This window comes from Mus caroli, chromosome 2 (assembly GCF_900094665.2).
Source record: "Mus caroli chromosome 2, CAROLI_EIJ_v1.1, whole genome shotgun sequence".
Lineage (NCBI taxonomy): Eukaryota > Metazoa > Chordata > Mammalia > Rodentia > Muridae > Mus > Mus caroli.
Genome location: NC_034571.1, coordinates 116,014,250 through 116,041,958, shown reverse-complemented (window position 1 = coordinate 116,041,958; position 27,709 = coordinate 116,014,250). Strand labels below are relative to the sequence as shown.

The following is a 27,709-nucleotide window of genomic DNA, read 5'->3' as shown; positions in this document are numbered from 1 at the left end:
TGGATATATGCCCAGGAGAGGTATTATGGGATCCTCCAGTAGTACTATGTCCAATTTTCTGAGGAACCGCCAGACTGATTTCCAGAGTGGTTGTACAAGCTTGCAATCCTACCAGCAATGGAGGAGTAAAGACATATAAAAGTTAGTAAACTAAGACAGGAAGCATTTGTCATCACCCATTCAAATGACTGGTTTGCCATTTTCTTCTTGATGTTATGTTATACTAGAGCATAAAGGAGTGACTTTAAATCTTGAAATTTTTGATCCTCAATTGGTAACAAGTTTCAGCTTTCTAGTGGCAGTTCTGTGTGATTTCATGTAGGCAACTTCAAAGTGTAGATAGAGATAAGTATTTTAAAATAGTATTTCATTTAAGAATTGATGCTACAATAGAAGATTGAGAAGTGATGAGGAAAACAGTAAAAGAATGGGTTTCAGAAATGAGTGACCAATAAGGAATTTTATCTCAGAGTCTCCTGAGAATGACTCAAAACACCTTGATAAAGCTTGACTACTATAGCCTAAACAATTAGTCTGATTATATATATATTGGTTTTTTTTGAGACAGGGTTTCTCTGTGTAGCTCTGGCTGTCCTGGAACTTACTCTGTAGACCAGGATGGCCTCAAACTCAGAAATCCACCTGCCTCTGCCTCCCAAGTACTGGTATTAAAGGTGTGCACCACCACCACCCAGCAATAATTTATATTTTTAATTGACCAAGATTTCATCTTCAAGTTCTTAACTGTGTACTGCCTTAAGAGAACAGCAAGATTATTTGGTTTGAAAATGCCTAGGATAACAAAATGGAAAGAGTTCATGACTTCTTCTCTGAGTAGTGTCTGTAGCTGACAAGAGGTAAGCTCACACACCCACAACTATATTCAACAAATAAAATCAAATGGACTGAAAAGAAATGTCAGGAGACCCATGATTGCCTCCGCTGGTGTGGGAATGAGCAGACAGTACTACACGAAATGTAAATGTCATGGAGTTGTAATGTTTGTTAAATAAGTAACAAGTACACAAATTTCCACACTGAAGATTTTTCTGAGAACTCATAAGGACATATTATCCTGTCTATGAATGAATTATTTATGGCTATAAAAGGACAAAGCCATCAAAGGTGGAAACTGTAGCTTACTGAGTGAAATACAGACCATGACGTAGGGCCTATGTGAAAACCCAAGTTTAGATATATTTCACAGAGAGTTTAAAGTTTTCTTTAAAAAAAAAAATCATGGTGCGCTACAGACAGTGATAGGCATTATTGAAAGTGAAATGAAAGTTGCCTATCATGGAGGTGGACAACAAATGTGTGCAAAGGCATTTGATATTACTAATTAGAAGGGAAATATAAATAAAACATAATAAAAAAACAAGCTCATGTCTGTTAGGATAGCTATTATCAAAATAAAGATTGCAAGTAGTAGTATTTTGTGAGGCTGGATAAATTGGAGTCCATGTGCATTGTTGCTGAGACTATAAAATCATTTAGGTCACTGTGAAAACCAGTATGAAGGTTTCTCATCGAAGATAGAACCTTGTGTTCTATCCTATCAGAGAATATTATGTTAAATGAAATAAGCCATCCACAGAAAGACAAGATGTTCATGATCGTCCTAGTTTGCATTTAGTTGCTATTATAAAATGCTATGATCAAAATCAATAAGAAAGAATTTACTTTAAAGGTTACAGTCCATTATTCAGGAAAGCCAACCAGAAATCGATTAAGCAGTGCTGCTTACTGACTTTTCTTACATTGCCCAGACCCACCTGCCTAAGAATGGTACCTCCCACAGTGGGCTTGGTCCTCCTAAATAAAGTAGTAGTCAAGAAAATTGTCCCACAGGTAAATCTGATGGAAGCAATTCTTCAGTTGAGGTACACTCTTCCAAATTATCTTAAGTTTGATGGCCAATATTAACAACTGCTGTGGTTGTCTTATATAGAGAATTTGAAGTGTCAGACCTGCAAAAACAGAGAGTAGATGAGTGGTTATCATGGCCAGGAGATATGAAAAGCTAAGAGAGTAAAAGTTTGCAGTCATGAGTAAGTCCTGGAGATCTATTGCACAACAGGGTAACATATATGTATATGTATATGTATATGTATATGTATATGTATATGTATATGTATATGTATATGTATATGTATATGTATATGTATATGTATATGTATATGTATATGTATATGTATATGTATATGTATATGTATATGTATATGTATATGTATATGTATATGTATATGTATATGTAGTGTGTATATTGTATATGTACAGTATATATGTGTATTACATATTCTTGAAACTTGATAACAGTCTAAATCTTAAATGTTCTTATCACACACAAAATTAGTGTGTAAATGAGATGATGTTTATGGTAATTAGCTTGATTGTAATCATTTGGCAATGTATACACATATTATAATACTACATTTTACCTAGACTAGTTATGCTTTTGCCAATTATATCATAATAAAGCAAAAAAGAATGGGAGTCTTCCAGTGGCCTCTGTTTTCTAATGCATCACTTTAACTGAATGCATAAGCATAACAACACCTGGGAAAACATGCTGAGTCTGCATGAAGAACTTAGTAGTTTGAACACAGGATGCTGATGCCTAAGGCTGCTTTTGATTAGTCAGTATGAATATTTTGGCTGCAACAGTGGTTCAGCTCAAATCTAAAAACCAAAATTGTCCCCATTCCGTTGGCTTGTCATTCTATGCTTTCTATGCCTCAAGAAATGTAGACATGATCTTTCCCTATACTGTCTACCAATCTTTCAATTGAAAACATTTCAACTTTATAGTCTTCTGAGTGAAAGGATTTCATTTAAAATCCCCCAGCTAAAAATGGTATTGTCTTGGCTCTGCTAATATTCCAGATTTCAGATTCCTGTGTTAATCTCTGTTGGCAAAATTCTATCACATTCCATCTGTCTTCACTGTTCCAACCTGCAACTGATGACACTGAAGAGTGACACTATTGGATGTGGAATATTAACAACTACTGAATTAGTAAAAGGTATGCTGTTTTATGTCACCCAGTGTTTTTCTCCATAGCTTTATCTGAAACTACTGTGGGAGGATAGAACAGAACTGATTCCAGTTTAAGTGACTTGTAAAGTTCTTGAATATCTCCCACTCCAAATATTTCACATATTCCTAAAATTCCCTATCCAAAATCTATTGACCTTAAATTACTTCATACCTTCTGCTGAAGAAAAATCCTGTTTTGGTAAGTAAGATGAAGAAGCTCATTCCAACCCCAGAATTAATAAGGCAAGGTGAATAATACAAATGAACAAGAAAATTAAATACTTTATCAAATTCTTCAAAAATATAAAGAGTATCAACTACCAATAAGAGGGATTTAGGACTGGGGCTATAGCGCAGTTGACAGTGCTTGCCTAGCACCTACAGAGCCCTGAGTTCAAACCTAGCACCTCATAAACCAGATGGGATGGTTCATGCCCATACTCCCAGAACATGGGAGGCAACGGCAGGATTTAAGATCAGAAAACGGAATCAAACAAAAATGGTTTTAAAAGAACTGAAGAATTAAGTATAAATTTTATCAAAATGAAGTCTTTGCAAACATAAGGTGACTTAAAAGATAAGCACTATGAAATAAAACTAATTAACTTAAAAGAAATTATGTAGCAAACATGTAGAGTAACCTAAGAAAGAATTAAGCAAAGGGAACTAAATGAATTTAGTAGACTGATAGTGGGGATGGTGAATGAATTGCTGATAACAAGGGGATTTATAACCAACCACCACTCCAGTCTAGTTTTCTTCAAGGTAGATCTGGGGCAGCTTAACTAGATGCACGAACTGCTCAAGGCCCCAAAGCTTTGAACAGTTGGGTCGTGTTGGCCTTCTGAAGAGCTTTTCTAGTTTCTTCCCAGGAATCAGAGGAAGTAATGCCTCCACGATCCCGGCAGCACAATGTCTTCAGGGCAACCTACACATGTTCCTCTTCCACATTTATGTAGTGCTGAGTGAGCATGAAGTACTTCTTTTGCATGGATGAAGATGATTCTATTTATCAACCTCAGTCCTCCATGTGTGTGGCACATCATGTGCATGGCACATCCATGGGCATCCTTACCTATGTGTGCTCACACACATGAAAACATCTGACACATACAAATACCACAATCCACACATACCCATGCAAATTGGCAGGGATAAAGCTATGTATGTGAATAGACTCAGGCGGTGGAAGCTAGAGGAAGACACAAACTCCATGGAGCCACCATAGAGAAGAAGCAAACCTAAGCACGGCACTTGTGGTGGCCTCCGAAGTACAGGTTAGAGACCAGAGGTTACCTGAAATGTGTTGAAGGATTTGGGAGAGAAGCAGACAGGCAATGGAAAGACTTCCAAAGCAGTTGGTGGCTGCAGAAGAAACAAGAAAAAAAGCACCAAGAGTAGCAGCCTCATCTGTCAGTTTAGAGCTTGCCCGGTCACTTAGTTTGGGGGAGAACTTTAGAAGTCATCAACAGAGATCAGAGGCAGCAAATGTTTTTTTTGTTTTTTGTTTTTTGTTTTTTGTTTGTTTGTTTGTTTGGTTGGTTGGTTTTTTTTAACCTTATTATCTTGAAGCAAGAGGGAATAAGGGAAAATTCTAGAAAATAGTCTCTTATGTACTTTTAGATGGGAAACAAAAGAGGATGTGTGGACACACAGCTATCTTGAATAATTTCTCAAGGCTCTGAAATGTGAAGCAGACCCAGTTTCTTAGAACATCTGGCTGTGGTAACTAAAGAAGAGTAAATGATTGAGACCTGGGTATGAGAACACTGTGAGCCCAGTAGTGGGAGTGGTTGTGGGTGGGAGTTTAGGTTTGGTTAGCTTGTGTATGAAGAGCATGGATCTTGTCAAGTTGTTCTCTATGTCAAGGATCTCGGTTGCCCTAAGAAGGTAGTATCCCTGTGATCAGTAGGATTATAGATTTCAAAATATAAACTAAAAGGCACAAGTGTTACAGAGGTAAAACAAAGTTAACATGAGCCTACTTTAAATCTTCTTCTGACAAAAACTTCAGTACTAGCCAACCATATTGATGTATTTTATCAAAAGCAACTTTTGGCATCCATGTGATGTGCCCCTTCTCCCATTTGGTATAGGATATGAATGATGACTTTAGAAAATCATTTCTCAACCCAGAAATGCATCCATTTTACCTTCAGCCTTGCTCACTCCCAGTGCATCGCAAGCCACATTTCTCATAGACAAACCCTTGCTACTTTTCAGAGGGTCCACAGAGCATCCCAGTACTGCTCAACATAACAGGGCTAGAGATCCTGTCCAGAGCTAATATCTCCCAGTTGCTACTTTATGATCTTCACTCTTCTGTACTGCTGTGGCTAGTGACAAGGGGAGGCAGGATATCCTCAGATTGGAGTCATTCTGGCCTGCATTGGTGGGAGTCTAGAACTCCTCCTTGGAATAAGGACGGTTTCATCTTCTGTGTACACTTACAACAGAAAGGAGCCTCAGAATGAACTCAATAAAATACTTAGTCTTTTATGTGCAACTATAGGGACACAAGGATCTCTGAGCTGGAAGAAATCATAATAAGAGGCTAACAATACAAAGTGAATGAAATCGGAGGTCTGCCTCTCTCATTAATAAACAAAGGGAAAAGAGGCCCCTTGGTTTTGCAAACTTTATATGCCTCAGTACAAGGGAAAGCCAGGGCCAAGAAGTGGGAGTGGGTGGGTAGGGGAGTGGGTGGAAGAGGGTATTGGGGACTTTTGGGATAACATTTGAAATGTAAATGAAGAAAATACCTAAAAATAAATAAATAAATAAACAAACTCCAATACTTTGACAATATTAATTTTTCTAAAGAATGGAAATCATGCTAGCTCAACAGGCTGGAAATCAGTATTATAAAGCTAGTTCTTAGGAAGGCAGCTTTCAGAACATGTCCAGCACAGTTCCTCTGAGTCCTGTGTGTGAAGTACTCTGTGAGGTACTGTGCTGAAGTCTGTGGTAGCCTCAGCATTATGGACTTTACTTCAAACCTCTAGGAGGCAACTAAGGGCTACAGCAATAGCCAATATTATTTGAGGAGTTGCTTGAGTTACACTGACCAAAACCTCAAATGGTGGTTTTTCATTTCTATTCCTGGGATTTTTGTTAGATGGTCTATAGCCTTACCAGCTGTCTGATAAGACTTAATGCCTATTAGAAGGGGAATTGTGCCAGCTGAAAAAGGGAAATAATGTCGGGTACTGGAAACCTAGCCAATTACCCTGCCTAGTGAAGTCATGGACCTTAGAGGAAAACATTTTACTGCCACATTCCTAAACCAATATAATTCATAACTGCATTCAAAATATATATGCCCACAGCTCTAACCCCTGACCAAAGAAGTTTCATAGCAGACAGACATCATCACAAAAAGCTACAACTGGTCAGAATGTAAAGAACAATGGACCATGAAGTGCCCACTCCCAGCTGATACATCTACAGAACAATCATTATACCTTAAAGATATGGGCAACATTATGGCAGGAGTGAGAAGGTTGTTAAGAACCAGGAAATCTGTTGCAAAATTCTGTCTTTTCTATGTTACAGAGAAGCTACACCAATAAAATCTCAACAATATGGCTGCCTAAACAAGACCTGAATGATGAGAACATCAGTTGACATATCAACTGTGGCCTCCCTTCCCCCAGCCTGGAACTTGCTTGCTCAAGGGTGGAGCTACCGGCTCATTAGTCCTGCCACGCCTACTGCTGGAACCTGCCTTTGCTGCCTGGAGGCACACACGTGTTCGTCCTGCTACTGGACCCTGAGTTACTTGGCGGGATATTGGGTTCCCTCCCCCTTCCTTTATAACTGAGTGTCTGAAAATAGTAAAATTGAGCCTTGATCAGAATGTTTGTTGTCTTGGCTCCATTGTTTCTTCCGCCCCGTCTAGATTCCTCTCTTTTCAGTTCGAACTGCCATTCTCAGTTGAACCGTTCGTGTTGTGGACTGCGGGCAGGCCGCAACAATCAACATGCATGGAAAATCTCATGGGGCTCATCCCTAGATGAAGAGCTATTGGCAATTATGAATTCTGAGAAAGGAAAAGTTAGTCTTCTTCAGCAATAAGCCCCCTAATTGGTTACACAATATCAAGTGGTTGGCTCCAAAACATACATATACAATCAACACTATACAGACTCAGCAGGTTGTATTTATAGATTTGTGAATAAATCTATAAATACATATTCATATATATATAATAACAATTAAAGATAAAGAGGCCATAAGTTTGAGAAGGAATAGAGAGACATGGGTGGAGTTGCAGGGAGGAAAGAGAGGGGGAGAATGAAGTAAATAAAATCAAAAAAATAAATGAAATAATTTTTAAAATTAACTAGAGTGGCAAAGGTCTTTGTAAGCTTAGGACAAAAAATTTAAAATATTTATTTGATATTTGTTGGCATAAAACCTAAAAATGAAAATAATAAATTCAATTCATGTAGCATTTATTTCTTTTGTGGTTTTAGAAGCTTGAAGACTAGAGCCTGGATCTGGGGGTCTAAAGAAGGAAGGTGAACTTCATTAATGTCTTAGTCTCTTTTTATGTTGCCATCATAAAATATTCTGGCAAAAAAATAAATAAATAAACCCATAAGAGTGAAAAGATTTATTTTTTATTAGGTATTTTCTGTAATTACATTTCAAATATTATCCCCTTTCCTGGTTTCCCCTCTGAAAACCCCCTTTTCCATCTCCCTCTCCCTGCTCACCAACCCAAAAAAAGATTTATTTTGACTTACTGGTCGAAGTAAAATTTATCATAAACAAGGAAATCAAACATGGCAGTAAGAGCTTGAAGCAGCTGGTCACATATTGTACACACTTAGGAAACAGAAAGAGATGAATTCATGCTGAAATTCAGTTCCCTTCCTCCACTTACACAGCTGAAGATCCCAGCGAGGAATAGTAGTATAAAGTGTGAGAGGCCTTCCCCTTTCTATTCATAAAAGCAAGTCAATTTCCCACAGGAATACCCAGATGCACAACTTCCATGGGATTCTAGATTCTATCATGTTGACAACACTATCACTATTGTGTTTATGGGAAATTATACTTAGAGCTGAAAAAGATGAGCACTTTGTGAGTGGGAATGTGCTGGGTAAGGGGACCCAGTGAGGGGTTTATAGTTCTCAAAGCTGGCTTAGGACTCCTATGGAAGTAATGACATAGCTTCAAATGGCAGATTCCATGTATTACGTCTTCAAGAGTCAAAATAAAACAAAACCAACCACAACAATGATAGAACACATAAACTTTCCTACTAAAGATGCAGAACAAAGGAGCAAATATACAAAACTGAGTCCATCTGGAGAAAAGGAAGCAGCAATGTCACAAACAAAGTAATTAAGGATAAAGCTAACTGGTAAGATAGACTTGTAGAGACCTATGTCACTTTATCAGGCTTTGTGATGTATTTTTATCTACAGATTGATAATCATAGTGGTAGCTTACCACTGAGCACAGCAAACAGCACCCTTTTTTTCCTGTGACATGAACTCACTTTTGGTCTTTGTTACACTTTGGTAATTCTGGAAAAACTTTTAAGGAGAAATGTTATGATATTTGTTACAGTGATTTGTGATCAGTGAATCATGATGGTTAGAGCATAGGTGTTTGGAGAGGTTCATGAGCCAATAATAATTTGACTGCTAAATGCATATCTTTTAAGTTTGCTTCTGGAGCCAATCCCTTATGGCTCCCATTCTCTTGGCCTCCCTGTCTCCTGATAACACAGTATTAAGGTAGGTTCAATTAATAACCTTACAATGGCCCAGAAGTGTTCAAGTAAGAGCTGCATGCCTTTCATGTTAAATCAATGCTGAAAATAATTAAAGTTAGTGAGGGAGATATACTCAAAGCCATACTGCCCAAAGGTAGACCTCCAGCACCAAACATTAATTTTGCAACAGTTCTCAAAGGGAATTAAAAGCATTAATTGAGTGAACACACAAAAGCTTAAAAAGCACAGTAACCCAACTGCTGACAGGCAGAAAGTTTTGTTCAGTATCCTGCGTAAAAATCAAAGCAGCTTGAAGCAAAGCAGAGACCCTGGAGGTGAGAAAAGTCTCAGAAGAAAGCTTTGACACTGGCAGAAATGTCTTTGTGACACGAAAGGGAGATGCTGTATGCCACATAAAAGTACATAGTGAGACAGAGAGCAGGTATTGATGGAGAATCCTAGGCAAGGAATGTGGAGTATCTCAGATAATTAATGAAGATAGCTACACATAAAAACATGTTCAGAATAAGAAAAAAATCCCTATATTTTATGTAGATATTCTCTCCAACTTTCTAAGTTAGAAGGAAGTCTGGGTCTGGGTTGATTTTATAAAGCCAACTCTCTTGCAGAGGCTACTGCAGCTATTTGGTGCAAATGTTCCTTTGCCACAATGAAAACCCTTCTCTTCTAAGTTATACAAACTCCACTCTATCAGTGTTTTATAAATGGGAAAAACACGGATGGCAACACAAGTGTTTACAGCATGGCTTAGTGGATATTTCCAGCCCACTTTTGAGATCTATTGCTCAAAAGAGAAATAAAAACTTCAAAAAATATTACTACTCATTGGCGATGTCCCCAGTAACCCAAGAATTACAATGGAGATGCACAACAGAATTAATGACATTTTAATGCCTGCTAATATTCATTTTACAGCCCATGGGTTTAGAAGCAGTTTTGATTTTCAAATCTGTATTCAAGGAATGTGTTCCATAAAGCTGCAGGTGCCACATCGATAGTTATTCCTCTAGTGGATCTGGGAAAAGTGAGTTGGACACCCCTGGAAATGACTGACTTTTCCAGATGTTGGTTACTAAGCTCATGGGTTTTGGGGAATTGGTTGTCAGTAAAGTGATCAGCCATGATGGGGGACTGCAAACAGGTGGCTCTCCCAAGCTCACCAGCCACTAGTCAAGCATAATCGGGATGCTCCAAGTTCATGTACACATGCACTCACACACTACCTGCACACACATGAACACACACCGAAAGAGCACTCATGGTTTATGAGAGCTCAAAACCTTAAACACTGACAGGTACTTGGAAGCAGTTGGCCCCAACCCTCAAGGATTCAAGTCTTGAGTGGAGGAAGTAACTGTAGATGCAGCAGGAATATCAGAAAACATTCCAGGTGAAGCAGGACAAACTTTTAAACTTTTATAGAAATTAGTTGTTACATTTATACTCTCTCTCTCTCTCTCTCTCTCTCTCTCTCTCTCTCTCTCTCTCTCTCTCTCTCTCTCTCTCTTTGTGTGTGTGTGTGTGTGTGTGTGTATGTGCCTGTATGGAAATCATAAGGTAATTTGCTGGAGTGAGTTATCCCTTTTTACCTTGTGGGTCATAGGGCTCAAATTTATGTCATCGGGATTGGCAGCAAGTTTCTTTGCTTCTAAGCCATTTCTTGTACCAAGGTGAGCTATTAATAGAGAAGGAATTGTGTCTGTTTCATCGGCTTTCTCTAGGAAAATATGAATATTTATTTATCTGTAGTAGAGCACCAACAACAGAGCAAAGTATAATTCTACTAAAGTACAGCTTGTTGAACTAATGGTTTTATTAAGTTAACTTTATTAAGAATATGTAAGGGTCACTTATGACCCCCAAACTGCTATATTCCTGAAAAATTTCACCATATCATGGATGACAACTTCATGTAAGCTACATCATCGCGTACCCCCCCCCCCCCATCAATTAGCCTTCCATCGCTTCGGAATCCTAAGATCTTCCCACTTTCTCTTCTGTGTGGTTCCTGGGCCTTGAGGGTAGGGGTTCGATGGAGACATCCAAATTAGGGCCAAGCTTTCCACTCTCTGCAGTTATAAGTCTATGTTACTCATCATTTACTGCAAGAAGATTCTCTGGAGAGGGTTGATCTGAACTATCAGTAAAGCAGAATGTCTCTAGGAAACATGTTATTGCTATGTTCATTTAACATAATAATAATACTGTTTTCCTCTAAGGCCCATAGCCTATATATAGTCTCAGGCTATTGGACTCATTAACAGTGTCAGTGTGGGTTCCAGGTCATAGAACACACCTTGAATCCAACCAAAAAGTAACTGGTTACTATCATCATAACCGTTGCGGTACTATTGAAACAGTCTATCTTGCAGGCTGGTTGCTGGTAGAGTTCACAGGTTGAGATTTGCAGCTGGGGGATGATTACTCTCTCCTCAAGTCATATATTTAGTACATTATAGTGCTGTGAATGGCACTCAGTAGGGTGACGTTTCTAGTTGGGCAGCAGCCTTACTTGTCTATGTCTAGTGACAAAAAGCGGTGTGTTCAGCATTAGGGTCTTCCCCTCAGCTTGTGGAGAGTAAATAAGAGCCTTCTCAATAGCCTGTAATGTTTACATGAGTTTACTCAACCCCTTTGATGAATGACTCAAAGAAATAATATCCTCCATTCCTGGCACTGGGGGTTACATTATCTACTTGGGGTATTATTCCCTTCATTATATGGTAACTCCATTCAAATCTCTTTCATACAGTTTAGTCTATTTCTAAAGTAGGCTTCTATATGGCTTTACAAAAGGCTTTTAGCATCAGTTGCCTCTCCTCCCCCCAACCCCCGCTCTTCCCCTCCCCATTTAATCTCATTCAATTCCCCTTTTATCCTTTTATTACACCATATTCTATTCTCCTTCTTTAGAAGATCCTGTTCTCTACCCTGGTTCTGTATGAAGTACTTAACCTGTGTGGTTATTTGAATTGAAGCTCACATTTAAAGCCTTAAAGCTAAAAATCTCTCTATATAAGATTAAACATGGACTGTTTGAGTTCTTGAGTCCCCCCATACTACAGGGATATAAAAATGAGTAAACAACGGTTGTGGGGAGACTCTGACCATAAGCACTGCAAGAAAGGCAGATGTCAAGACTGCCCGCTGCCTGAAGGCTGTTCAGAGAAACCCAGGGCTACAGCTTTTACAAAGTATCAGCCCTGTTGGGGGAAGGTGTCATTTCAGCGATGCAGCTCCTTTTGACATATTCTCCTTGTAATACTCCTGATACTCCTGTTAGTAAGTAACCTAATAAAATTTCATTGGTTCACCAAGTTAAACATTAATAGATTTGTTATTTTTGTCCGTTGTTTGTTCCACTTTTAGTTGAGAGGTGTGTGTGTGTGTGTGTGTGTGTGTGTGTGTGTGTGTGTGTGTGTGTGTTACATCTTCCTAGGGTATGGTCTTTCAGACAATAATCTCCATTGGCCTCCAGAGAGAGAATGACCCCCACTGCATCGCATTAGTAACAGATGCCTCACTTCTCTGCCACTATCACAAAGCATGGGTCACTCATTACTGGGCCCAATTTACCTATCTAGAGAAAATATGACCACTGTCACATAAAAGGAATCATGTTAACTAAACCTGCTTCCTTATGGTACAAGCCCTTCCCCTCCCTTAACAAAACACCTTGTTTTATCTTAAAAGAGGGGAGAGTGGGGACTGAAACTATATCAGAACCCTGTCATGGTGCTACTGTAATCACTAACAAACCTCTGGCCTGAAGGTTTATTCAACTGAACACCTCTCTAAGACATAATAACTACCTAAACTGATATACAATCAGCTCAAACTTGCCATGAACCAAAGACATATTTTACAAAAGTAAGAAAAGAAATCCTAAAATTTGAATGGTTTCTCAAAGGGCCATGAATAGCCAAAACAATCTTGGGGGAAAAAAGTTTGCATGACAGAATTTCCCTAATTCCCTACATTTTTTAGTAATAAAAATAACAAAAAAAAAAAAACCTTGACTTTAGTGTGAAGACAGATAGGATAAGTTTAGAAGACAATGGACTTGTCTGGAGAGCCCAGAAACATATCCTAAATCCACAGTCAAATGATTTTCAACAAATGTGCAAGGGCACCCATTGGGAAAGAGCAATGCTCACAACAAATGTTCTTTAGCTTCTGGATTCGTACCTGCATAAGAATGATGTTGAACTCACAATAAAAATAATCAATGCCATTAAGTGGTTAAGTAGGGCTAGTGAAGTGCCTTAACAGGTAAGGGCACTTGCTAAACAAGCCTGACATACAGAGTTCAACCCCCAAGACCCACATCATGGAACAAGAGAACAAGGGCCCACAAGCTGTTCTCTGATCTCCACATGAGTGACAAGGTGTCAATACAGATTTTGTGATCCATGGGAAAAGTAGTTTGCTTGCTTAAGCACAATACAATCCACAGTGAGGAACAAACTTACAGTTGCCTTAATATAGTCCTGTCTTGTGATGATGTAAAACACTTTTGGACATAATTTCAGAATTGAAGAGGTTCATAAATATGATTGAAATGCAAGCTGGTATTTGTCCTGCATCAGAGACAACCCAAGGACTGCAGATTAAATGGTTTTTAGTTTAGTTAAAAGCTGTGATTTCCTGGGTGGCAGCAAGTACCTCTGGGAATTCTGTAGCAGTCCATCACGCTGAGTTAGCAAGAGTGCCATACTCAACTTCATTGCTTTGGATTAAAGTGGGAAACTTTTGGTTTATCAGCAACTGTGCCTTCAACCACTCTGGGTATAGACTTGAAGTTTTGCAGAGCAGAGAAGGGGACAGAGGGTAAACCTAGAGAACAATGGAAGGCAGAAACTAGATAGAAGTACATGTGGGGTGAGGGTGGCCTGCATGACTAGACTGGAAAGCAGTCACAGGCTGGCCTGCCATGACAGACTGACTGGGCCTCCATAAAATGAAGACAGGTGGATTTAAAACCAAGATCACATTACAGTTGATATTCACCTGTTATTACCAGAATAGCCTTTGTTCAGAACCTTATCTGTGCCCCAGAACTAAAAGTTTGACTGAAACTTGTAAAATTAAATTGACTAAACTAAAATTGAAAATAAGCAAAGCAATCAGGAAGTGAGAAGAGAGGAGCTACTCAGGACAGAGAGTGAGCAAGGTCTAGCCTCTTTGTACTGATTCATCATTATATAATCCTCAAAAAAGCAGGATGGGGAGAACATGGAGACACAAGTAGGACTGTCTAACTTAGAGGCATTAAAACAGAAGCAAGCCCATAGTGAGGTTGGGGTGTAATTGCTTGTGGACTTGGTCTCAAGATCAAACAGAAGCAGAGAGAGTAAGACAGAGTGGTAAGGGAAGGAAGGAAAAGAAGGAGGGAGGGAAGGACAGACAGACGGACAGGCAGGCAGGCAGCCAGGGACAGTTGGGTGCTGGGCTATGTTTGTGATAAACAATATCTAATATTTGGGGGGCCCTCTAGTATTTAAGGGCACTAATACGCACCAACAAATCTTGTTAAAAAATCAAATATCTTCATGGGGCAGGTAGCTTCATTTCAAACCCCAGTGATGGATGTGTTAAGAACAGTGTTTGCTGCACCGTGGTTTAGCACCCGAAAGCTGCCCAGTGCTGCCTGCCTTTCAAAGGAAGCACATTCTGTTTCTTGTCTCCTTTCATCCTTTCTTCACTTCTTTGTTTCTTTCTTTCCTGTTTTCCTGCCTTCTTATTCTTTCTTCCTTGCCTTTCTTCTTTTCTACTTCTTGGCTTAGTTTGCTCATCTGTTTTTTCTATTGTGTGGTTGCTGCCAGACCCTATGTTTTCTCTTAGGAATGATGATGCTGTTAATGCCTTTCATAACACCTGGGAAGCAAAGTTTGTTTCATAGTCTGATTTAATCTTTATCCACAGATGATGTGTTGTTTGGAAAATGACATCATTTGTCTATTCTCTGTGCCTACTGCTGATCCTTGCAATCCTGTCCATCTGTCTCTTGTCTGTCCCTGAGTATGGCTCTCACTCCCATTCTTCTCACTTAAGAAAGGACCCAAGAATCCCTGGATGTCTCTCTTGGATCTTTATACTGTCTGAAAATATTCTTCATGGTTTCCAAGCTTATCTTCAGACTGTCCTTTAAGACAACAGGAGACTAAAGGATCTGTACACACAGCTATCCTCCACTGGTGAGGACTTCCTTTGGGGCCTCGGTTTTCCTCTTCTGAACCCCACTATAATAGAAAAGAGTGACTTCCAACAGCTCCAAAAGGAGAAAGCCTAAGAGGTATGCTAATCCTGTCAGAAAGTCACAGCTATCCAAACTGCTCACTGCATTTCCACTGCTAGGAGGAGCAAAGGAGATTCAACAGAATTGACTACCAAGATTTCAAACCATAAGATTTTTTTTTTATTTTTTTTATTACATATTTTCCTCAATTACATTTCCAATGCTATCCCAAAAGTCCCCCATACCCCCACAACTTCCCTACCCACCCAATCTTTTTTTTTGGCCCTGGCGTTCCCATGTACTGGAGCATATAAAGTTTGAGTGTCCAATGGGCCTCTCTTTCCAGTGATGGCCGACTAGGCCATCTTTTGATACATATGCAGCTAGAGTCAAGAGCTCCGGGGTACTGGTTAGTTCATAATGTTGCACCTACAAGGTTGCAGATCTCTTTAGCTCCTTGGATACTTTCTCTAGCTCCTCCATTGGGGGCCCTGTGATCCATCCAATAGCTGACTGTGAGCATCCACTTATGTGTTTGCTAGGCCCTGGCCTAGTCTCACAAGAGACAGCTATATCAGGGTTCTTGCAGCAAACGCTTGCTAGTGTATGCAATGCTGTCATTGTTTGGAGGCTAATTATGGGATGGATCTCTGGATATGGCAGTCTCTAGATGGTCCATCCTTTTCTCTCAGTTCCAAACTTTGTCTCTGTACTCCTTCCATGGGTGATTGTTTCCAATTCTAAGAAGGGGCAAAGTGCCCACACTTTGGTCTTTGTTCTTCTTCAGTTTCATGCGTTTTGCAAATTGTATCTTATATCTTAGGTAGCCTAAGTTTCTGGGCTAATATCCACTTATCAGTGAGTACATATCATTTGAGTTCTTTTGTGATTGTGTTACCTCACTCAGGATGATGCCCTCCAGGTCCAAGCATTTTCTTTATTTACATTTCAAATGCCCTTTCCTAGTATCCCCTCCAAAAATCCCCTATCCCCTTCCCCTCCTCCCCAACCCACCTACTCCCATTCCTGGCCCTGACAGTCCCCTATACTGGGGCATAGAACCTTCACAAGACCTAGGGCTTCTCCTCCCATTGATGACCAACTAGACCATCCTCTGCTACATATACAGCTAGAGCCACAAGTTCCACCATGCGTTTCCTTTGATTGGTGGTTTAATTCCAAGGAGCTCTGGGGGTACTGGTTAGTTCATATTGATGTTCCTCCTATGGGGCTTCAAACCACTTCAGTTCCTTGGGTACTTTCTCTAGCTCCTTCATTGGGGACCTTATGCTCCATCCAATGGATGATTGTGAGCATCCACTTCTGTATTTTCCAGGCAGAGCCCCTCAGGAGTCAGCTATATCTGGCTCCTGTCAGCAAGCTCTTGTTGTCATCTGCCATAGTGTCTGGGTTTGCTAAACCATAAGATTTTAACACTATATGCAAAGTGTATATTTGTTTATTCATACCTTTGCTTTATACTAAATATAAGGCTTGTTGCTTCCAAAGGACTAATTTTTACCTCTTTGAAGATTCAGTGATCCCTGCTGAGGATGCACTCTGCATAGAAGATTAAAATGCTCAGATACCTATTTCTTTCATCTCGCTGTTTGAGGTCTAGTATTTCTGAGTATCTCTAGACTGAAAGTTCTGAGTCTGCCTTGCCTGTTTGGCTGTGGACTCAGTATGTATATGCTATTTCATGTTGTTTTGCTAAATGAATTCTTGAACTAAATACATATTCTAGAATGATTTAGCTCATTTATCCCCAATTACTTATAAAATTGGCTGAAGAGCTAACAAAAGAGGTCCTTCTGAAGCAGGATGAGAAGTGATGGCTTAAATGTGAGCTGTCTCTTGTAAGCTCCAGGGTTTGTACACTTGGTCCCCAGCTGTTGGTATTTTTTGGAAAGGTTGTATGTGGAAGCTTCAAGAGACAGAGCCTGCTGGATTGGAGGAAATGGCCCACTGTGGACACACTATGAGGCTTTCTAGCCCATTTCCACTTCCTTTATGTTCTTGACTTCCTGACTTCTGATGCAATATGACCAGCTGACTTCCCTTCCTTCTGTCCTGCCTCACAGAGATGGATTCTATCCCATGGAACTATAAGCTAAAGTAAATGCTTCCTTTTTTAAACTCTTTCTTGTCAGATGCTTGTTCAAAGCAATTTTAAAACACCACTAATACAGAAACAGAAGACAAACTGGAGACAGAAATTCTTTACTTTGGTTGCCTTAAATTCAAAAAACTATCCTAGAGAGATGAGACTGGTACTAGTTCTCTCATATTTGGTTCAGCTCAAGCTGCTCTTTGTGATTGGCTTAGCTTTCCTTGGCCTCCTGGAACAAGCCTGCCATATTTCCTACATTACTCTCCCAAGTGATAGGCATTAGCTGTTTAGGGAGGGCCCTGAAAGGACTGGGAGAGTGCAGAAGAGCTCTCAACAGAAAGACCCAGTTGCTTCTGAAATCCTTTCTCAGGGCTTTAGGGAAAGAACTATGTCTAACAGGAAACAGCCAGCTCTCTATAGTCCAGTGACTTGGGGCAGCAAAGGGAAGGATACACCAGACTCTTGTCAACTGTGCTCAGGCTCTGCGTGTTCTATAGGCCAGGTCCTATCAGAATTGAAGAGAATTAGTCTTTTGAAATTTAGTGCTAGTGTTATGAACTTCCTTGTCTCTGATATTCCTCTCAAAGATATATGCTGCTTTGGTTTGATGAAATCATTAATCTATAGCCATTAAATGACCAAAAATAAATTGTGAATTGAAATTAAATTCAGTTCTGATGGCTAATGTATTCTATTTCATCTTAATGCTGTTATCAGGCAAAGTTTTCAGGTGATATGAACAAAGGAGGGTACAGGTAAAAGGCAGGACCTAAGCCATGATGTGTTCTAGCGATTACCTACAATGAGATATAATCTCATCTGTGCCCGCAGAAGATCAAGAAGTTAACTAAAGACAAAAACTTTTTTCAGAGAGAACTAAACTTACTCATTCCTTAATGTTCACCTTGGAAGCTATTTAAAACCTGTCCAAAATCATGGAAGATACTTAGGCATGGATAGGACCTCAGAGGCATTGAGACATGGAGAAGGAAAACAAGCAATGATATTATAGAATGAGATTGTCTTCTTTTAAACTGGGTGAGCATTTCTCATGATAATTCTGTCACTTGAGCTGTTTTCTCCCTCCAGGACTCAAAGTCTATTTTAGGGGATGGTGCACCTTTTTGCTGATGATGCACCTCTCTATGATATCTCAAGATTGCCAATGACTTCATTTCCTTTATAGCTTTCCACCAACACCTTAGAACTAACTTAAATTCAAGTTATTTCAGTTCATCCTACAGTTGTATTTTCATTGCTTATGAAAAAAATAGATCCTGAGATGGTAAATCTGAAAACCATACAGCAAAGTGTTTTGTAGTTGCCCCTGAGATACCAAGGCAGTTATCTGGGAATGACAGGAGAGCCATATCCAGTCCCATACACAAAATGAGCATCACAGAATTTGACCTTGTGCCACTCACTACTTTTTATTATCATGGCTCCTCTCATTCCTCAAATACCTTGGCAAGCTTCCCCTGTCTTTTTCCATCTCCCCATTGTCTATGACCTGCTACGTACAGTGTATTTTTCCTGAGCTCTGCTTGAATGCTATTACTGTGTTCTTAAGATACCAATGCCCCTAAACAGCACTGACCTCCAAGTGACAACTTAATCTTTTTTACTTTCTCGTCCACACCTACGTAGAGTTATCCCTGCACAAACAAACCAGGACAAAAAAAAAAAAACTCCCCATCCCTTCAATAGGGAAAATAAAATCTCAGGTGTATATTTGCATAAACTTGTGGAAAGTTATCACTTTCTTTTTTTCACATTTTATTAGATATTTTCTTTATATACAATTTCAAATTTTAAATGTTATTCCGAAAGTTCCCTATACCCTCCCCCTGCCCTGCTCCCCTACCCACCCACTCCTTCTTCAAGTCTTTCAAGAGGATGCTATCCCTAGGAAAGCCAAAGATCTTCTTTCTGGTTTGTTTAATATTTTTTTGTCTCTTCCCATTTCCTAGGGTCAAGGATATGATAGGAGAGTCTGGTATCAGCAGCCACTAGGGCTGCCTGTAAAGAACGAGGGAAGGTTGACAATGTCAAGTAGCTGACAGATAACAATTCAGGAGTATACATATAATAACATGCAGCATTGCTGTGTATTAAGGAAGCCTAGAACTAACTGTTCACTTGCTTGAGGATCTTATGGTAAGGAAAGCCTCTAGCTAGGTCAAGGTACTTCAAGTGTGGAGTCAAAGCTACATTTAGGTTACAAGAATGAAAATAAACCTGCCTCAGATACCCTGCATACCTATGAAGATATACATTACAATACTACTCCTTCTGGGTCACTGAGGTGCCTCTACCCAAAAGGACATACATCTGTGTGTGACTCTTTTTCTTTGGTAGGACAGATGCAGAAGATCTCAGAATGTGTTCAGTCCAGAAACATTTGCCTTTGTTGCATATTACACTATCTAATTGAACATGGCAAGGTCAGCTGAGTTCTCATGTATCAAACGGGAGATGTGCTTGCATACTTATTTGAATTTAGTCTCCAGGGTCTACCAATAAAGTAAATGTCTACAACTAGTGCTTTGTCTACAGAGTATCTTATTTTAACTGCATTTTCCATAGGTTAGTGCCTGTCACAGAAGAAGTTGGATAAATCAGCATGTATAAAGAGAACTGAAGGTCAAAACATATGAACAGGTAACCATGGCCTTTCACAGCTTATCAGGCTTGGCTCCCAGCACGACAGCTCCCATGAACACAGGCCTCAGCACTACTTCCTCGCTAGGAAAGAGAAGTGCAACCTACCATGCATCCTCGCCACTATTCCCTCAGTCCTTAGCTTACTGGCTATAGGTAGAGGATCCTCAGCAGTGATAAACTTGGTTACTCTTTACTAGCCAACAAACATCACACACAATGTTATCACAAAGAACTATAAGCCAAGCTATGCTATCCAGATTCTCCTTTAGTTAGAATATATAACAATGTACAGAGGATTATATCCAAGACATTTTATCAATTGGGACATTTCTCGTTTTCTGTAGAACTGTGTATGATGCAATACATTGCTATGTATTTTTAAACATAAAATTTTTAGAAAGTGTCATTCAGGTTTGCTTGATGAAGCCTTCAGTCATTCCATCAAAGATCGTTTTAGATTCTAATGAACACTGTGGGGTTTTCAAAAGAGAGGAATCTACTGAAACACAGGTAACAGCATTACAATGTTCAGCCTCACATCTCCCTTGCATCTTCTGGAGTTTTGTCGCCCCATTCTGATAGGCTCCTCACTAATTCTTGCAGCACCTACTAGCATACCATCCAATGATATAGTTTTATTCATGTAAAATAGACATAGAGCCCTATCTTTCTCTGCATCTTGTCTTTTTATTAAATTAATTTTTAAAATTAATTATTTTAACTATTCACCTCCTAAATGTCACCCCATCTCAGACTCCCCTTGAGTTCCTCACCCCATTCCTATTCCTCTTTGCCTCTGAGAGGGTGCTCCCCATTCTCCTCTGCTCATGGACATCCCCCTTACCTGGGGCATCAAGTCTCTACAGGATTAAGTACATTCTCTCCCACTGAGACCAGACAAAGCAGTCCTCTGCTACATACATGCTTTGTGCCCTAGATCAACCCTGTGTATCTTGGTAACTCAGTCTCTGGGAGCTCCTAGGGTCCAGGTTAGTTGAGGCTCTTGGTCTTCCTATGGGGTTGCTCTCTCCTTTAGCTCCTTCAATTCTTCCCTTAAGTCTTCCATAGGGCTCCCTTACCTCAGTCCAGTGGTTGGCTATAAGTATCTACATCTGTCTCAGTCAGCAGCTGGTAGAGCATTTCAGAGGACAGCTATGCTAGTCTTGTCTGTAAACACAACATCACATCATCACACAGCATCAGTAATAGGGTCAGAGTTTTGTGCCCATTAATGAGATGGATCCCAAGTTGGGCCAGTCACTGAACTTTCCTTTATTCTCTGCTCAGTTTTTGCCCTTGCATGTCTTTTAGACAGGAACAATTCTGGGTCAAAATTTTTGAAAATGGGTTGGTGACACCCATCGCTCCACTGGAGGCCCTGTCTATCTGCTGGAAGTGGTCTCTTCAGGTTTTATCTAGCTACTGTGGGCATTTTGGCTAAGGTCACCCCAATTGGATCCTGGGAGCCTCTCACATCCCAGGTCTCTGGGATTTTTCTAGAGGATACCATCCCTATTCCCACCCCTGCTGCTGCATATTTCCATTCATTGTCCTGACCCTTTGAACTTCTTTCCTGTTGCCAGTGATGCCTGATCCTGCCCCCTTTTTCCCTTCCACTCCCCTCTCAGACAAAGGTCCCTCCCTCCCTCTGAATCCCATGATTACTTTATTCCTACTTCTAAGTGGGATCAAAGCACTCTTTCTTGGGCCTTCTTTCTTGTTTAACTTCTTATGGTCTCTGGATTGTATCATAGGTATTCTGTACTTTTGGGCTAATATTGTTGTGATACACACACACACACACACACACACACACACACACTGCTGGCAGAGCACTCAACAGGCCTCACAAGTTGTAAGCAGGTATTCTACATCTAACTCACATCTCCAGCTATTATGTAATATCCTGCAAAAATTCACTTCTGTGTCCATACTATATTCTACATATGTCCATCTATGGCAGACATAATGAAGACTATTTGTAAACATGTGCATAAAGCCCTTCCATTCATAACAATTCTCCACTTTATATATATTTATATTATATTTGTGGATTTATTAATCATGCTATGTAATTCAATCATAATAATAATATTTTGAACACTGTTTCCACCAACTTTATTGACATAGAGTAGACCAATTTCCATATTTTAAAGTACATGATGTGGATATATATATATATATATACATATATATATATATATATATATATATTACTAGAATCAATCTCATTCGAATTTCCATCACCTCATATACTTATAATTCTGTGTGGTGAGAACAATTCACACCTAATCGCATAATAAATTCTAAGTATTCAGGAAGACTAGAATGTATGAGTCCATTCTAGGCATTAGACTTACAGAAAAGATTGACTGTGTAAATTTTTCTTCCCCTTCTCTGACCCATCCCCTGGCAACCCCCATTGTACTCAGTTGTTCTGTGGCTTTGACTTAAACATAGATTCCATGGGTAAGTAACATAATGAGGGCTTTGTTGTCCTGTGCCTGGTTATTTTGTTTAGTAGAACAGTCTCCAAGTTGACCCTTGTTGGAACAAAGCCAGAATTCTCTTCTTTATTAAGACAAAGCAACACTGAGTGTGTGAGATATAAATAAAAATGCAGGTAATTGTACCTTTTCTGTGCCCATTTCCCCATCAGTTGACACTTACGTTGATTCCAAAGCTTGGTTCCTGAAAATAATGCTGCACTGAACACTGGCTTTACTTTATTTACATTCATTTCCCTCATGCCTTTATTTTGACCTTAGTCATTTGACTTAAGCAATTCTTATGAAAGATATATAAATGAGTTTCATTTTCTTAATCTAGTATGGCAAGAACTGAATGTAGCATATTTAATGGAATGAGTCAGTAGTCCCTCTTAGCTTTACTCTGAATTCTTTTTGTTTCTTTCCGCAGTGTTCTCTGGTGTTATAACTCACTGTGCATTAATTACTTTTCCAATTCAGCAATATTTGCTACTCCTTTCTTCTCGCAGTTGAACAATTGCTCCTACAGAAAAAATAAAAGAAAGAAAAAAACTTAAGAGCACAAACAGATGGTTCTCAGGCTCAATAAGTTCCACAGGTCAGTTATTATTATTAGTGTCCTTTCTTCCCACTGAAAGCTTCTACTTTGTATCCTCACCGTGGCCTCCCTCTTCTGATGCACTGATGGCTTCTAGATTTGTCTGATGTGGCTCACTGCACAGTCAATAGCAATTACACTTTTAGCTTTCCTGATTTGTCATTCATTTTGTTTCAGGTGACCTCTGAGCTATTTAAATTTAAATGTGTTACATTTCATTGTTCACTATTGCTTCCTGTATGCATCTCTCCTATCTTGCTCAGAGATTTGAGGATTATTATCGAATATTTTTCTCAGACATAAAAAATATGTGGTGTTAGTGGGTATATGAATTCTGATATATCTTCCTGTTTTCTTATGAGATGAAAAGATTGCAAGCCAAGAATCCTATATAAACAAAGAATGCCATGTTAAGTCAATATTTCCTTCTGCCTGTATGGAAGCCCTGAGAAAATAATAAATAAAAACTGCATGGCAGTTCCTTCTAAAGAGATGTGTCTATCTTTCCTTTGTGTTTCTCAAGTTTTCTAATCTAAGTCCTTTGTGTATGGGCTTTAAAAAATATGAGTAAACTTTGTGTAAGTAGGTATTTTATCATCAATCCATACTTGAATTAAATGATCCTCAAACATAGTTCCAGTCTTGATTTCAAAAGATCTTCCTCTATTAATATTGCTTTCTCTATATATAAATGACATACACCCAACTCTTCATAATTAAGACTTGAACTACTTATTACTTAATTCATAAATTCCATATATAATATATATTTCTATTAGAATACCATATTATCTGAAAATTAAATTTGTATATTTCATATAAATAAGTCATACATCTTCCAACTCTCTTCTTTTCCTCTTAGGATGTCTTCCTTCTTCTATCTTATGTGTAATTTTTTTAAAAAAATGTTAGTACAAATCTTACATGGAGGACCAATAGTCAGATTCATTATTCATTTACTCAAGTGTTTAGATAAGATATCATTGCTTTAAGCTCCAGAGAATGAATTTGTTACTCTTGAATATTCTTGAAAAGAACAGACCTGAGATGACTTAATAATTAAGTTGCCATCATTCTCCTCTGTAGCATTAATTCACTGGAATTTTGAATTGCTTTGGTAGGGTAGAACATATGACAGCATGGAGTTACATGCTAATTACCCTCCAAAAAATTAACTTGCACAATGTAAGGAATTACTTAGAATCCCCTCCCGAGGTCAATGGAAGGCCAAGTGCTTTCTGGGAAGCTGTCAACCATTGCCCTGGATATGACACAAGTGTATGGTGCAGAACCTGCAATCAGAAACTGTCCCTAACACAAATGATAGTTGTGGCATCATGATAGCTAATAATCTCTAAGCTGTCAACTTGACTTCATCTGGTACCAATTAGCAGATGAGCATCAAGCATTGAGGGCATGTGTAAGGGATTAAGATACTTGAAGTAGAAAGATACACTTTAACTATGAACAGAGCCTTCGAGTAGTTTCCCAGGTATAAGACATCCAGAGCAAAAACATTGGCTCTTTTGACTTGCTGTCTTCACAGCATACTAGTGAGTTCATCTACCATATTGCTGCAGCTATCACTGCTAGTGCCATTCGTTGGTGACATCAAAACTCAGTTTCTTTAGCCTTCCAATTTGAACACCATATCTCAGAAACCCTCCAAGCCTCCAACACTAGATTGAGAGTCCTAATCACCCAAGCTGGTGGACTAAGCAGGCACTGACTCTCATCCTCCCCAGTTTTATAACAGCCATCGATCAACAGCCTCTGACCACATAGTGTAAACTACCTAATCTATCCTCTTTTTATATGAACTTATTATATTGTTTAAGTTCCTCTGAAGAGCCCCAACTAATATACCCCTCCAATATGCATGGAATATCTGAAGTAGAGGGGAGAGAGCATTGGGAGTTGTGACCAAGAATACTCCTGTAGGATTGAGTTGTAAGAATTCTTGGTCATGAAGACCAGCTAACAAGACTTAACAAGCAGTAGCTGATTGATTGAGTTGCACAGTACTTGGACAGTGTTTTCTCCATTCCCCAGGGACATGACAATCTCAGAGCTAACATGGCACTTAGAAGCCACAGGAAGCTTTGCTGAGCAAAGCTGTATTGCCTGAGTTGCCATGGTAGATTATGGGCTGCCTCATTATATCCTGCAAAGGATGGATCTTCAAAATGACTGTAGAGTGCTGAAAACTTAGCCAAGCAGAAACCATAATTGTGCTTGCTATGCTGAAGAATCTTTGCTAGAGCAGACTAATGGGTAAATTATATGCAGCCAGTCCATATGGTTGTGCTTTTGGTCTACAGAACCCATAATACACAGGCCTGGGGGAAACTCCATTCACATGTAATAGACAGTGCTTATGAGGTGTGACAACAGACCTTCACTGCCAAAGTATAATCAAAAGGCAGAGCCATGTAGATATATGAAGAACTTATTGATCCACTATATCCATGTCAACAGAACTAGGCTGTGTTAGAGGTGGCACACTAGGGGACTTAGAGGTGCTTTCAAGATTTATCTATTTGCCCTTAATAGACTATCTAAAGACTTAGTAGCCACATTATGGTAGATGTCTCCAAAGAAAAATAACAATTGCTACATCTTATATGCATCCTTATAAAAAAAAAGAAGCAAAATACTTTTCAACTTTTAGAGCTTTGCATTTGTAACTTTCATCTGACTCATAAGCTGCTACCAAAGCTACTAGTTTTAAGTGGTACTTACAGCAGAAAAGTGTTCTTTGCAATTCTGGCCTGTGATGCAAGCAGCTTTAGATCTTCCAACCAATGACTGTGCAGACAGTTGCAGACCGTAATGTAGCATTTTCCTCTGAATTGAACTACTACATCCTGGAAGGAAGTTTATTAAGACTCAGGAAGTAACCAAACTTAGGTATCTCAAGGAGTTCAGAAAATAAAAATCACAAGGTCTCTCCCCAAGGTTATATAAGCAGTAACATTTGCTGCCGAGGATTCTGATTACAGACTTGTCTGTGTGGAGATCATCCAGGGGTGCAGCTTTCCTGAGCTGTGACTCATGGTGTCCATTTTTTTTCTCTGATGCAGCTACAATTTGAATCATTCATGCTGTATGTAACTCCTTACCCATGTTCCTGTGACTTGTGACAGTAAAGTCATTGCCTTATTCACCTAGACCTTTGAAGAATTCTTCCCTTGGTATGTTGTTGGTACCCTTTGGAGCATAGATGGTTATTTGTTCATGTCATCTAAGGACAGTCAGAGAACACAATCATATGAACTGTTTCATTAGAGAGTTTATGAAGAATTTCTGAGGTACTAAAATAACCTCATGTTAATTAGACATCTTGAGAAATTAATTCCCAACAGAACACCATGCTGGTGAAAATGGAATTTTGGTCACAGAGGCAAAGTTATGTTACCACACAGATGAGAACTTCAGCCAGACCCTAAATCAGTAGTTCTCCAGCTGTGGGTCACAACCCCTGTGGGGTTGCATATCAGATATCCAACATATCAGATAGTACATAATGAAGTAATAACAAATAATTTTATGGTTGGTGGCTGCCACAAAACATGGGAAACTGTATTAAAGTGTTGCAATATTAGAAAGGACGAGGTCCACCACAGAAGAATGGAACCAGGACAAACACACACACAGAGTCCTTTCTGTCTGGGGTCAGAGACAACCTGACCACTGACATGTGTATCAACAAGCACATGGCTCTGTGGGAGTCTCTATCTGATTGTTTACCCCCAAACAAACCGTGGACTTTCCAGGCACTTGTCTCAGCATAAACCATGGAGCATGTAGTGCCCTTTAATCTAATGTAGCAAGGCCAAAGTATCTATACATAGCTCCCTGAAGTATAACTCCTCCCACTCTCTAAAGCTGAAGTTTCACTTAGACTCTGAAGGACTGTTGGTGACATTAACAACCCTTTTACCTGAGGAACAATCTGATTCCACCCCTCTCTCAAACCATATCCATTTTTACATGAAATCTAGCAAAAGTAACCATTTATCTTATCACCGTTTTGCCAGGTCATTTCTAACACATCATAATTAGTCACAATTAGTGAGTCCTGTTTATCTAACATTACAAAAACGGGAATAGTAGTTTTTTATTGGATATTTTCTTTATTTACATTGCAAATATTATCCCCTTTCCTACACCCCCCCAATACCTCCTATTCCATTCCCCCTCCCACTGCTTCTATGAGGATGTTCAACCATCCACCCTCCCACTTCTGCCTCCCTGCCCTCACATTGCCCTACACTGGGGCATCAAGCCTTCATAGGACCAAGGGCCTCTCCTCCCATTGGTGCCCAACAAGGCAATCCTCTGCTATATCTGCAGCCATGGGTCCCTCCATGTGTACTTTTGGTTGGTGGTTTAATCCCTGAGAGCTCTGGGGGTCTGGATGGTTGATATTGTTGTTCTTCTTATGGGTTTGCAAACCCCTTCAGTTACTTCAGTCCTTTCTCTAATTCCTCCATTGGGACCCCGTGCTCAGTCCAATGGTTGACTGAGAACATTTGCCTCTGTATTTGTCAGGCTCTGGCAGAGCCTCTCAGGAGACACCTATATCAGGCTCCTTTCAGCAGGCACTTCTTGGCATCCACAATAGTGTCTGGCTTTGGTGACTATATATGGGATGGATCCCCAGGGGGGACAGTCTCTGGATGGCCTCTCCTTCAATCTCTGCTCTACACTTTGTCTCTGTATTTGTTCCCATGAGTATTTTGTTTCCCTTTCTAAGAAGGACTGAAGGACCCACACTTTGGTCTTCTATCTTCTTGAGCTTCATATGATCTG

At 39.5% G+C, this 27,709-nt stretch overlaps 1 long non-coding RNA gene across 1 annotated transcript; it reads right to left on the bottom strand.

Moving 5' to 3' along the window:
* Positions 1–68: 68 nt before the first annotated feature.
* LOC115029714 lies at positions 69–25,709 on the bottom strand. The gene is made up of 4 exons (XR_003835264.1): positions 25,637–25,709; positions 22,750–22,819; positions 1,776–1,970; positions 69–108 (listed from the first exon to the last, which is right to left on the bottom strand). It is a non-coding gene; the product is annotated as an uncharacterized LOC115029714 (long non-coding RNA).
* Positions 25,710–27,709: the final 2,000 nt, after the last annotated feature.